The sequence below is a fragment of the Ursus americanus genome, chromosome 25, assembly GCF_024610735.1.
Source record: "Ursus americanus isolate L20-20 chromosome 25, mUrsAme1.1.p, whole genome shotgun sequence".
NCBI lineage: Eukaryota > Metazoa > Chordata > Mammalia > Carnivora > Ursidae > Ursus > Ursus americanus.
In genome coordinates this window covers 9,518,788-9,523,692 of record NC_142151.1, presented here as the reverse complement: position 1 = coordinate 9,523,692, position 4,905 = coordinate 9,518,788, and positions in this window count along the sequence as shown.

The following is a 4,905-nucleotide window of genomic DNA, read 5'->3' as shown; positions in this document are numbered from 1 at the left end:
TTGGTCAAATGGGGAGTAACAATACATATTTTTCAGGATTATTTTGAATATTGAGGTGATGAAAGCAATATATTCATCACAGTGCATAGTAAACTCAAATGTGTTAACCATTATTGTAATCCTTTTTCACTACTGATGACTAATAGCAGGGCTGGTTGCTTTTAAGGGGAGGAAACCCAGGTTGAGTCATAGCAGTAAGTAAATAAACAGTAACATTACCAGGAAGGGCAAGGGTGAAGATGGTCTTTATAGAGTGATTGGTACTAAGAAATTCATAGACTGGTACCAGTCCAAGGATTGCTGTTATATGGCTATGGTATCCTACGAATTATGTTTAGAAGCCTTAGGAGTCTTGATTACTATTCTTTGTGTAGATTTGATGGAAGCCTCGTAAACCTGCAATAGGAAACCAACAATTTTATTTTTCCAAAAACTGATATTAACTTATCCTATTTTTTAAAGGTGGGATCAGAAGAAGAAAAATATGTCAGTTCAGGTTTTCTTAGTTCTTTTCAGTGAACACCAGTGCTTTCTCCAATAATTGATTATCTAGTCTAGCCAATTTCAGGGCCTATCAGTTGCTGGTCATACGTAGAGCTGTTGATGCTTTGTTGTTTGCCTGCCGTACTTTGTGGGCTTCCATTTTTTCAAAAGTGGTGGTAAATGAATTGTGTGCCTTTTGTGTGCGCTGTCTTTGCCCCAGCTCCGGGTTATGATGGCCCCTCAGACAGGGCCCTCTAGTCTCCATGCACTGATTGCATCTCACCCCTTTTTGGTGTATTTCTTCGCATTTAACTGGGGTGTCTCACAGACCAGCCCACTGACACCTCTTTTTGACCATCTCAGTGTCCTTAGTACCATGTATCAAGGGGTATTTCTGAGTCTCTTTCTTTGCTGTCCTGCAGCAAAGGATGGTATGGGTCTCAGGCCCTATCACCATCCCTGTCTCAGCTAGAGCACTACGTGAGCATCAAAGCAGGAGGAATCCCGACGAGAATGGGTCCTCCATCTTGTGATCCAGATTTATTCAGCCCTCTGAGAGAGACTGACTGTAGCAATAACCCTAATTTGTCCACACCTTCTCGTAGTATTTGTCTTGTAGCATGTGCACTGACTCTGGGCTTGACCATGAAATGCTTTGGTCAATGAAAGACTACATAATGTGATGCAAGCAGGGGTTTGAAACATATGTGTGCATTGGACTTGCTCTCTTGCTGCTCTTGGAACCCTGCTTAGTCTACTGGATGATGAGAGACCACATGGAGCAGATATACACTGTCTCATTTGGGGCCATCTTAGATAAGTCCCTGTCAATCTGGTATCTGACCATAGATACATGAACAGGCTGAGCTGAGATCAGCTGGACCTGACTCAAACCAGAACTATCCAGTTGAGTCCAGCCCAATTTGCCAAACTCAGGAATTTGAGCTAAATTAATGGTTGTACTGTTATGCTACTAAGAGTTAAGATGGTTGGTCACACAGATAACTGATATTCTCACAAATAAGTCTATTATATATATTATAATAAAAAGGATGTGATAAAGGCAAAGTAAATAACATTTTAAGACAATTTTAAATTTAATGTTACTTACTAGGAGAACAGAGTATCTGATTAGTTAACATTTGGTTTACTTCAGTTCTTGCTTTTAATAGCTATCAGTTGTACAACATACCTCATAATGATATATGGCTAAAATGGGAAGAGTATCAGCTGTACTTAACAAGTATGATTCTCACTTTTCAATTCTCTCTATAAATCTTTTTTGTTAAAACCACCTAGTAAATATCTTCTTTCATGATACTAATCTAGTTGTTCTTACAAATTTATGAGTGTTATATTTTAAACTCCTTAATAAATGAGTTCAAAACCCACTAAAACCATCCATTTTGAAGAATTCAAAAAGGAAGATGGATAAGCCATGTCCTTATATAATTTTTGGCAAAAGGAAAATCACAACATGATGGAAATATTTTTTTCTGATCATCAGTTTTCCAACTGCTCTTTCCATAACAGTTTCTTTTATAGTTGTCTTCTTCACTTACTGTTAAAAATCACCTTTACCTTGAAAGCACAGGTTAATTGTGTGTGTACGCACACACTCATGTGCCTTAACATCTGCTAAAGCGTAGCACTGGAAGCTTTTCATAGCACTGAAAAAGTGAGCAAAATTAGAACACTTGTCTTTTTTTCGTTTTTTAAGCATAGCAATAATTAAGTAAGTTTCCCTATTCTTCTAAGTAATTTGCCAAAGTGAACAAGATGGTCACTTCCCATCTTGTTAAAAAATCACAGATATTTAATATCTTATGAAACTAACCATTTTGAGCTATTGTAATGATTTATGATACCAAGTGCCTGGAGTTAGGCCAGACTTCACAGATTAAGGTCACGGTCCTCAACAAGACTGCCCTCATTTCAGATATCAGCCACAAGTTTGGGGGTTTTCAGGGCTTCTCTTCTTTTCTTTTTTTTTTTTTTTTAAAGATTTTATTTATTTATTTGACAGAGAGAGACAGCCAGTGAGAAAGGGAGCACAAGCAAGGGGAGTGGGAGAGGAAGAAGCAGGCTCCAAGCGGAGGAGCCTGATGTGGGGCTCGATCCCAGAACGCCGGGATCACGCCCTGAGCCGAAGGCAGACGCTTAACGACTGAGCACCCAGGTGCCCCAAGGGCTTCTCTTACTTCTGATCAACTTCCTACAAATTTGGGGGTTCCCATGACTCCCTCAGGTTTGATAATTTGCTAGAACAACTCACTGGACTCAAAAAAGTGCCAGCCATACTTTTAGTTTCGTTATAGCAAAAGGATACAAAATCAGAGCTATCCAAAGGGAGAGATTCATAGGGCGAGATCCGAGAGGGTCCCCAACAGGAAGCTTTCGTTGCCCCTGTGGACGGCACATTAATGTATGACAATACGCATAGATTTCCAGCCAGAGGAGCTCACCTGAGCTTTGGCGCTCAGAGTTTTTATTGGAGTTTGTTACATAGGCATGCTTGATTGAGTCATTTGCCACAAGGCTGAACTCAGTCTCCATCCCTCCCCTGTCTGGGCTGGTATCTCATGGCTCAAAGCCCCAGCCCTCTAATCCCATGGTTGGTCTTTCTGGCTTGGTCAGTCCCTATCTTGAATTATCTTGGTCAGTCCCTATCTTGAATTATCTTGTTAGCACAAACGAGGGGCTCACTAAGAGTGACTTCATTAGCATAAACTGTCAGGGCCCACATTCATATTACTCAGGAAATTCTAAGGATTTAGAGGATACCTCCCAGGAACTGGGTACAAAGGCCAGCCACATTCTTAATTACACAGATATTTAAACTACAATACAATGCAACATACAGAGAGTGAATGAACAAGTGAAGGTACACCATCAGCTTAAGAGTTGTGGAACCTCCACTCTCCTCATGATAGATCTGTACCGCACATGACATGCAATCAACACTGAGCCCATTTGATAGTAATAAAGCTTATTTTACTCAACATTTTAAATACCTATTAATAGATGTTCTAGTATTTTATTTCTGTGCCCTGGGGTATTGTGCCTCATTTTAGAGATCACTGCTCTAGGGATCCCTTGGTTAAATTATTTAAAGAGTGCTATAGACTGAATGTGTCTCCTGAAAATTCGTATGTTGAAATCCTAATCCCTGATGTGATGGTATTAGGAGCTGGGGCCTTTTGGAGGTGATAGGTCATGAGGGTAGAACTCTCATGAGTGGGATTAGTGTCCTTATAAAAGGGACCCCAGGGAGCTCCCTCACCACTTCTGCCATGTGAGGATGTAGTGAGAAGATAGCCATCTATGAATTAGGAGGGGGTTTCTCACCAGATATTAAATCTGCTGGCACCTTGGTCTTAGACTTCCCAGCTGCTAGAACTGAAAAATAGATTGTTATTTAAGCGACATTGTCTGTGGTATTTTGCTGCCCTTGACGTGTCTCCCTGTAGATAGAGTGTACTTCCCTGCCCTATTCATGTCAAGTCCAGGTGACGTCCATTGGCCAATGGGATCACAGTGGATGTAATATACACCTTATCTGAATAGAAGATTGGAATGTTTCTACATGTTTCAGCTTATGAGGAGCTGCTCTAGGAACGTAGATTCCAGAATGAGAAAATACTAAGAGAAGAGCCAAGCAGAGTTACAATCAAACTTATATAGACCATAAGCTCACATGCAATGTGAGTGAGACATAAATATTTGTTGTTGTAAGCCACTCAGATTTTGGGGTTGTTTGTGATATAGTGTAATCCAGTTATAATATAATTTATTCCAGGGAAAGAGAGATAACTTTAGGAACATATTTTGTCTTTTCTTTACAAAGTTAGATTGTTAAGGCTCTGATAATCAATGATTATTCTTGGGAGGAGGGTGTATGCATGCACACATGCAAGTGTGCAAGTACTTGTTAGGTCTAGTAGTTATTTGCTAGAAAATTTGCAAGAATCAGCACTTCCCCCTCTTACCTTTTTTCATACTCCTTTTCTTTTCCTTACCAAACAGTTCAGTCCTAAATGAAATCTTAGGTAGAGCAGAACAAGGTAGGTGTCTGTTGTAGGGTGGGATGGGAGAGCAACAGTAGTCTGGTGCAGGTTGTTAGAACTCAGGCAGGGTGAGAAGGGTGATATTCAGGAGGTTGGCTCGGGAGTGGTGTTGGAGTCCAAAAGAGTCAGGAGAACATCTCTGCAGGCGTGGGAAAGTATTTCCGGCATGGGGAGCCAGACTGTGCATACTGGGGAGAGAGTCCCCACATGGCAATAGCCTGGTGTAGGGAGGGTATCAGAAGCACCCTGGTCTGCGGTGCTAGTGTCTGCAAGGTGAAGAGGACATCTATGTGGTGGGGTAGCCAGGTGCAGGGAGCTTAAGCAGGATGATCCTTGCTGGGCGGTGGGGGACCTG